This window comes from Myotis myotis, unplaced genomic scaffold, assembly GCF_014108235.1.
Source record: "Myotis myotis isolate mMyoMyo1 unplaced genomic scaffold, mMyoMyo1.p scaffold_m19_p_16, whole genome shotgun sequence".
Lineage (NCBI taxonomy): Eukaryota > Metazoa > Chordata > Mammalia > Chiroptera > Vespertilionidae > Myotis > Myotis myotis.
In genome coordinates this window covers 32980391-32989104 of record NW_023416320.1, presented here as the reverse complement: position 1 = coordinate 32989104, position 8714 = coordinate 32980391, and positions in this window count along the sequence as shown.

The following is an 8714-nucleotide window of genomic DNA, read 5'->3' as shown; positions in this document are numbered from 1 at the left end:
TGTGCATGACAGGTTACAGAGCCCCAACCCCCCTGATGGGCCCTGCTCTGTGAGTGACAGGGGGCAGTGCCCCAACCCCCTGATTGGCCCTGCTCTGTGTGTGACAGGGGGTGGCATGCAACCTCCCCATCGACCCTGCCTTGAGTGTGACAGGGGACAGTGCCCCAACCCCCCAATCAGCCCTACCCTGAGCGTGACTGAGGGTGGCATCACAACCTCCCTATCACCCTGCTCTGTGTGTGACAGGGTACGGAGCCCCAACCCCCCTGATGGGCCCTGCTCTGAGCCCGACCAGGGGCTGCACCTAGGGATTGGGCCTGCCCTCTGCCACCCGGGAGCAGGCCTAAGCCAGCAGGTCATTATCTCCCAAGGGGTCCCAGACTGCGAGAGGGCACAGGCCAGGCTGAGGGGCCCCCCCTCTCCCCCGAGTGCACAAATTTTTGTGCACCGGGCCTCTAGTTTGATAATAAAATAAATAGGAACCAAAACCAATGTTGAAGATACTCCTCAGCTGTGAATTCTTCTGAAGGATTCCTGGATGCTTTAAATCAAGTCCTGGTAAATGTGAAGAACATCATAGTGCCCCACCTACTTTATCAATCATATGAGTAATTTGAAGCTTAGAGATTAGACTAATCTCAGATGAACAGCGGGGGTGCAGAGCTAGTTAGTTGTACTGGTGTGACTTAGGTCTCAAGGTTATTTTCCTCTCACCTATTGTCCTTACTTACTCTTTTCTTGGATTTCCTTTGCATGTATATTTTCTCACTAAAAGTACATAGTATTTGGTTATATAAATGTGCTTAATTGCCCCTCTTTCCCACTAAGCTGAACTGTCCATGAAAGTGGGAAAAACGTTGCTGGTTCAAGTTTGTATACCTCTAGCCCAGTCTCTGGAAGAAAGCAAGCGTCCATTAACTACATTCAATTTATTTGAATTATATATAAAGCCAGAGACTTTATTATTATTATTATTATTAGTTAAGGTATTACAAATGTGTCCTTATCCCCCCCCCATTAACCCCCAACCTCCCCCCACCCCCGCCCCACACACTCATGCTCCCATCCCCCTGTTGTCCATGTCCATTGGTTTGGAAAGCCAGAGACTTTATATATAATTCAAATAAACTATTTGGAATAGTAGGAAGACTTCAATTTTTATTCTTAAAAATGTTAATATGCTCCTCAGTAAAATTTAGAAAAAGCACCCTTACTAATAACCTTGCAATTTTTTTTTGGTCTGCTTGATGCTGGCTCTAATCAGCCTGTAGAATGGAAGCTTAAATGTTATTAGAAATCTGCCAAAAAGCAATTATAGAAAAGTAGAGAGACCAATTTAGAGATTACTAGGTGAAGGAATCTAAGATCCTGTGACTTTCCTGAAGACTGGTCTAAGACAGTTTTGCCTCTAAATGAAGTTCTTGAAATGTTTATCCTTTAGTAGAGATTTTTCTCTCTGAGATATCTATCTACATGGCCACATAATCACAAGGTAAAGTAGTTTTCTCAAAAGTGCCAGGAATCTCAGAAACATTGAATCAAGAAACAAATTTTATTTGCTTAACAAATATGTATTGAACACCTATTGTACCCTGAAAACTGCTAAATTGGGAGTGCTCAGTGATGAATAAGTGAAACTCGGTCTCTGCTGTCATGGAATTTATAGAGTAGTGATAGAAATGAGTTGTAAACCAAATAAACAAAAGAAGTGTGTATGTAACCTCTAATTGTGGGAATACCTATAAGTAAGAATAAGAGCATTTTTTCAAAGGAGACTAGTATAAAGCACCAGAATCTTACTGGAAGTAAATGTCAGAGATTCTACTTGAGAAAGTGGTATTTAAGCTGCAACCAGATAGATAAATAAGGACTAACTAAGATAAGAGATCATTTTAAGGATAAGGGGGTGCAGAGGAGAGAGGAATGGTTTTCCATACCGAAGGAAGAGCATATGTAAAAAGCTTTCCAATAACTTTGTGAAATTCCTGAGGAACTAAGAGACAAGAATGAGGGAGCAAGGAAGAGAGTGAATCAAGATGAAGTTGAAGAGAGAAAATCCAGGTCAAATCATGTAGGATCTCAAAGATCAAGTCAGAGAGTATGGAATGGAATTTTAGTACGAATTTAATATTCTTAAACAAGGAAGCAAAGTTGTATGATTTATGTTTAAGAAAATTAGTATGGCTATTGTATGAAGAATAGATTGTAGAGTGGCTGCAATGGATATGACAAGATTAAAAGCAAAGAGAATATTGAGAAATTATTGCATTGGCCTATGTGACAGATAACTTGCTTAGACTAGAATGTTAGTAATGGGAATGAAAATAATTTATATTTTCCATTATATAGACAAATAGTTGCTTGGACTTGATGATGCATTGGTTTGGAGACATAAGGGACAAGGGTTTTTCTTTAATAACTTTTGGGTTTATGTCTTAAGCAACTGGAGAGAGAGAACTATCATTTACTAAGATGAGGAAGATCAAGGGTCATTTGGGGGATGTTTTCCTTTTGTGATGCCCATGACACTTGAGCAGATATGCAAATGTGAAATTGAAACTCGGAAAATAAATCTTTTCTGAAGATAAAAAAAATTCAGAGATGACACATGTACTGTTGGTAAGGATTCTCCAGAGAGACAGAACCCATAAGGTGCATATTTATGGAGAGATAAAGAGATTTATCATAAGGGATAGGATCACATGATTGCGGAGGCCGAGAAGTTGAAATACCCAGAGTTAGCATTCTGGAAATCCAGGAGAGCTGATGGTATGAGTTCCAGTCTGAAAGCTGGCAGTTTTGAGACATAAGAAGTCCAAGTGTGAAGGTCAGAAAAGACCAGTGTTCCAGTTCACACAGTAAGACAGGAGGAGCTCCCTCCTACTCAGCCTGTTTGTTCTAGTCAGGTTTTCAATTGACTGGAAGAGGGCCACTAACATTATGGAGGACAATTTTCTTTACTGAGTCTACTAATTGAAATGTTAATTTCATGCAAAAATATTCTGAGAGAACATCCAGAATAATGTCTGGCCAAATGTCTGGGTATCCCATGGCCCAGTCAAGTTGACACATAAAAATGAACCATCACAGCATATAAATGATACTGAAAGTAATGGGAGCATGAGATCATTGTGGGAAAGAGTATAATAGATGAGAGAAGAAGGTCCAGGACTAGGACAAGGGTCATCCATTATTTAGACTTTAGGGCAGACACCAGTGCGCTCTGGGTACTGTTGCCATCTAACAAACTACTCTAAAATTATGCCCATTTACTAGAGTAAAATAACAATGGTCATTGACTAGCATTATGTCTCATGGTTCTGGGGGTTGACTGAACTCAACAGATGTTTCTTGGTCAGGGTCACTTATGTAGTTGCTGTCAGACTGATGAAGTTGGAATCATTTCAGAGGCTCCTCACTCCCTAATATGGTACTTGAATAGCTGGAGGCTAGAACATCTGAGATTCCTCTGGTTGTCTCTATCTCTCGGGGGTCTTTCCAGCATGGCAACTTCAGTCTAGCCAGACTTCTCACAGTGCATCTCAGGGCTCCAGTGTCTGAGCCAGACTTTTATGATGGTCCTTGGAAGTCACATAAGAGGTCCCACTTTTGCCAATTCTAGTGATCTAAGTATCAGTAAGCCTAGCCCATATTTAAAGGAAGGGGATTGCCCTACCTGGTTTGGCTAAGTGGATAGAATAGAGCATCGGCCTGCAGACCAAAGGGTCCCAGGCTCGATTCTGGTCAAGGGCACGTACCTCGGTTCCAAGCTCCTCCCAGGCCTGAGCTCTGGTCGAGGTTCATGCAGGAGGCAACCATTTGATGTGCTTCTTTCACATCCATGTTTCTCTCTGTCTTTCCCTCTTTCTTCTACTTTCCCTAAAAATCAATGAAAAAATATTCTCAGGTGAGGATTAACAACAACAAAATAAAGAACGAATGAATGAATAAATATAAAGGAAGGGGATTTAGACTCCATCTGTTGAAGTGAGGACCATGAAGTTGTAGATATTATTTTGGCAACCAAGCAAGTCTTCACCCTCTTCTTTCTGACCTTCCCTTTTGTGACTTTATAAAGAAATTGATCTGAACCAAACGACCTGTGTTACCTACTTTAATCCATGACTGATTATGCAAAAAGAAAGAGAATATAACATTTGTTTTCAAGAAAAGTCAGTCCCAGGCAGAAGTAATTCAATTTTTGAATTTAATATTGCAAGTTATTGAGCCAGATCAGGAGGAGAAAACTCTGCTTTGAAGATTGTTTGTCCTCGACCGAATCAACTTGGTGGTGTCAATCATATTTTTTTTGAAGACTTTTGATGAAAAGATAATGGAACCTAAGTAAAACATTTGATTATGTGTCAGTGTGTGAGTGAGAACAGCAGAGTCATTCTTCAAGAGTTACTTCATGCTCTCACTGAACTGAACAAGCCAGAAAGAATCTCAGCTTCTGAGTGGTTGAGAGTTGAAGGTAATCAACAAACAATTATGAGGTCCCCTGTGTGCAGCTTTAGATGAAGGCAATGGGGAGCCCAGGAGACTTGGACCTTGTCTCTTCACCGAGTTCTATTTTGTCTTTGCTCCCCTCTTCCCCCGGCCCCTACCTTTTCATTTGTTTGTTTTCACTTTAAGGACATGCTGGAATACTTTCTAAGAGGAGGTTATTGATGTGACATAACAGATATGAGTCAAGAACATGTTTGTGATTGTGCTCTATTTCTTTTCTTTGTCTATCCTGCTTCACTCTTTACCCTTCCTGACTCTTCCCTGTGTCCTGGGAGGCTCACCCTCTAGGATTACATCAACAGTGTGTGTGGGTTTGTTGTTTTTTTTTTTTTTTTCTTTGCGTTATGGCTTCAGGAACAGGACAGCAGGACAGGAGTTCTGATGTCCTGAGCAGAATGACTTTGAGGTATTATTTCCAACCTGCACCTGCACGCTGTGCCAAGGCTGCCCACAGACATTGAAAGTCACAGAGCCTGTCAGAGCCTTGCCACACAACCCTCTCTGCCTCAGATTTCAGTACCACTCTTTTATGTTCCTTTTCAGGCCCAGGAGTAGATCATGGCTTCTTCCTGCAATATTACTTGGTGATTTCTTAAAACTTCATCCTCATCTCTGTACACAGTTCTTTATTAAGACCTCTTTAAATTACATAATTTGAGGTTGGCTGGAATGACTTCTGGGTAGATAGAGAAATGCCATGAGGAAAATCAGAAGCCTGCTTTGGGATGTATTGAGTTTGTGATATCCATGACACCTGAGTAGATATGCAAATATTAAATCAGAAGAGAAAGCTGTGTTGAAGATAAAAACTTCAGAGATGACATAGAGATACCCTGTCCTAGACAGATGGATCTCAGTGGCCCAATAGGATGTAGGTAAAGACAGGAGGAGAGCTGGTGAAGTGCTGAGTATTGCACGTAAGCTCACCAGGCATCAGAAGTGCCACCTTCCTAATCCCTGGGCAGAGGAAAGGAGAGATACCAGCTCCAGGAAAGGCTGGCAGGAGGATTGGCCTATGAGCTATGATTAGCTCTGTTGCCTTCTGGCCTGGAACTAGGCCTCTCCTGGGGTCCTTTACTAGGTTCAGTTTCTCAGCTGTGCCTGAGATTGCCCCTGTTGTTCACCCTCCCTGCCACCAGTCCCCAGTCTCCCAGGCTCCCTTTCTGAAACCTTCTCCTTCCCTGGTTCACTTTTCTAGATCATCTCTGTATTCTCTGGGAAATCTTTTCCTCATCTTGGCTTATCACCTTCTACCTTCCTTTAGGATCTTCTTTTCCTCCTGCTATTACTCAATAGACTTCGATTTACCATTAAACCCAGAGTACAGATCATTAGTCATGGAAAACCTCATCTTCCTTTCCAAATCCTCCCTGGAGGGAAAATATTTGCATTCCATCTTTTTTGTGCATCAAAGAAGGAGGAAAAGCAGAGCCCCTGCCCCACCAAGCACACAAAGAATTTCAAGGAATATGAGAGGTGTGATTTTTCAGATTTTATAACCTAGGCAAGGGGAGCTTGGATGGGAAATAAAAATACAAAGTTCACAATGAAATTGGAGCATTAGTCATGTATATAAATCCACCTGAGGAGTAAAATACAATCGGATATTGGAACACACCAGGAAAGTTTTTAAGAGGAAGGAAATTTGGGATAACAATTGAAGAAGAGGAAAATGTGAATCGTGAGGAAAAAGGATTCTGATGATGAGAACATAAGGAGTATTCAAATACATAGGCAGAAACAAGAAAACTCTACTTCAAATATCCAAGCAGATTTATTTGATAAGACTGTTGGTGAGGAGCAGCTGAACCAAGAAAGGAAGAAAGCTCATCCATGAGACTGAGTATTAAATCTCCAGCCCAGAGTTAGGATAGAACAACAATGTGCTTTTTATGGTACCATCTGTAGGCACTATTGGGTAGATTAAACAGGGCTTTTAACTTCCCTATGTCTCCCTGTCATGATATGGAGATGTAGGTAACTTTGATTCATCTGATTTCCTTCCTCATGTCTGAGGGGAAGACTGTGCCACTCTAAGAAGGAAGATGAGAAAATATGGCAACCCCTTGGCAAACCCCCAGACCAGAGGCATGCAATCAGGCTCACAACTAGTCAATAAGGAAAGAGTTCATTCCAGCCAGGAAAGCTCCAAGCCAGCAACAGCTTCTAGAGCTTTCCACATACAGAAGACACATTTATTCTAAGAGGAGGACGATCCAGCTGAATGAGTTCTAATCAACACTGATCAAGACAAGGTTAGTCCTGGTTTTGAGGTAGCCTCTCTAGATTGGGACAATAAATGGAATGAGAACTTCACAGAAAGATATTTTTCTTTGAGGGCATCAATTAATTCTTTATACAGACACTACAATCAAATTTTAATTTTGAAATTCTGCATAAAACATAAGCATCTGTCAAGGCAACAAGAAGCTGAGGAAGAAAAAAAATGATTGGACAAACTCTGTTTGAGAGAACTGCACTGTGTTTGAGTGACAGAAATAATGACTGCACTCAAAGAGAGGGATCTGGAAATGACCTTGTGTTGATCTAGGCTCCAATGATTATCAAGAAAATACCACCATATTTTTATCTTTGAAACACGGGTTTTTATTATCTCCCCATGTAAATAAGTCACCTAGCAAATACTGTGTTATCTTTTAGCTCAGAAATAAAATTCAGCTTGAAGAAAACATTTTCTTTTGAAAATGTGGTACAAACTAATTTCTACTTTCGCTCACTATTGAATTACACATATTAGCATAGGAAACATGTATAGGAGAAATAAGCCCACCTGTCAGTCAGAGAAGAATGAAAAAATACATAGAAAGTTGAATAAAAGTACAAAGGAAAAATGACAAATATATTAAATTTAATGTACCCAAACTTGTTGAGCGACAAGTACACTATTTCTTGACTATTAAAATTAAATTAAACATCCAAGGGTTACATGAGCTGGAGCATGTCTCCCAGTTGTTCTGGTTATCTATGAGAAACATATTAAGAAGTATTAAACAAAGAAATATTAATAATGAAAATGACTACAAACTCTGTTAACACTCAAAATGCAATTAGTTCATTTTAAAAAGTAAATAATAAGAGGCTTACAGGAAGGTATGCCAAGACTCAGAAAAATAAGCTGTAATATTCTTGTAGTACTATGCTTTATATAGTATCATGCATATTTTTAGTGTCTCTTCTTTAAACATTTCATTAAGGATCAATCAAAATGATGTCCCGCATAATTGGAAATGAGAGGACAAGTTGACAAGGGAGAACCTGAAAAAAGAAAACCACACATTGGCGCATCAGTACAGAGAGTCCTCTGTGCAGACAGTGGCAGTTGCTAACATATTGCAGTTGTGGCTTCAGTAAAGACCATGATTTCCCAAGCATGAACCAAAGACTACAAGAACCGTGAGACACCACATCTAAGACTCCCTGATCCAATAATTTGAGACACATCTAATGAAACATGTAATGTAAACAATTTTGTTTGTTTGTTGTTAACTACACCCTTCACGGGTCCTTTAATATGCCATACCACATCATAATGGCTAAGAAGGGGCAATGCCATGATCATTTCCTGACCATATTTAACCATGGATTTTTTTTCATAGGCTTGTAATTAGTACATATTCCATGGTACTATTTTTGTTTCACAAAATGTCTCATCTTTCATGGAAAATACTTTGGGAAGTTACAGTGTGGAACATTTGTCATCAGAAAAAAAAACACATTAGATAAATTACACACCAAGCAAGTGGTTCTGAAGTTTACTCTGCTATAAGCTAAGGATATTGCCCAAATATAGGAAAATTGAGAAAAACTTTTTGCTTATGTGTTCAGTGACCTTACAACTCTTGGTGAGTAGAGAAGGTTAAGACTGAGGAGGAAAAAGAGAAGAGGAGTAGGAGGTACAGGAAGTGTGAAAAAGGGTAGCCTACCGATAGCTTATTTTAGTTCTCAACTGCAGGCCCATCAAATAGTGAATAGCATCTACATAAAAAAGAATGAAATACTACCATTTATTACATTATGGATAGATCTAGAGGGTATTTATGCTAAGTGAAATAGGTCAGCCAGGAAAAGACAACTACCATATGATTTCATTTATATGTGGAATCTAAAGAACAAAATAAATGAATAGACAAACTGGAAACCTACCCATAGATACAAAGAACAAACTGATAGTTGCCAGATGGAAA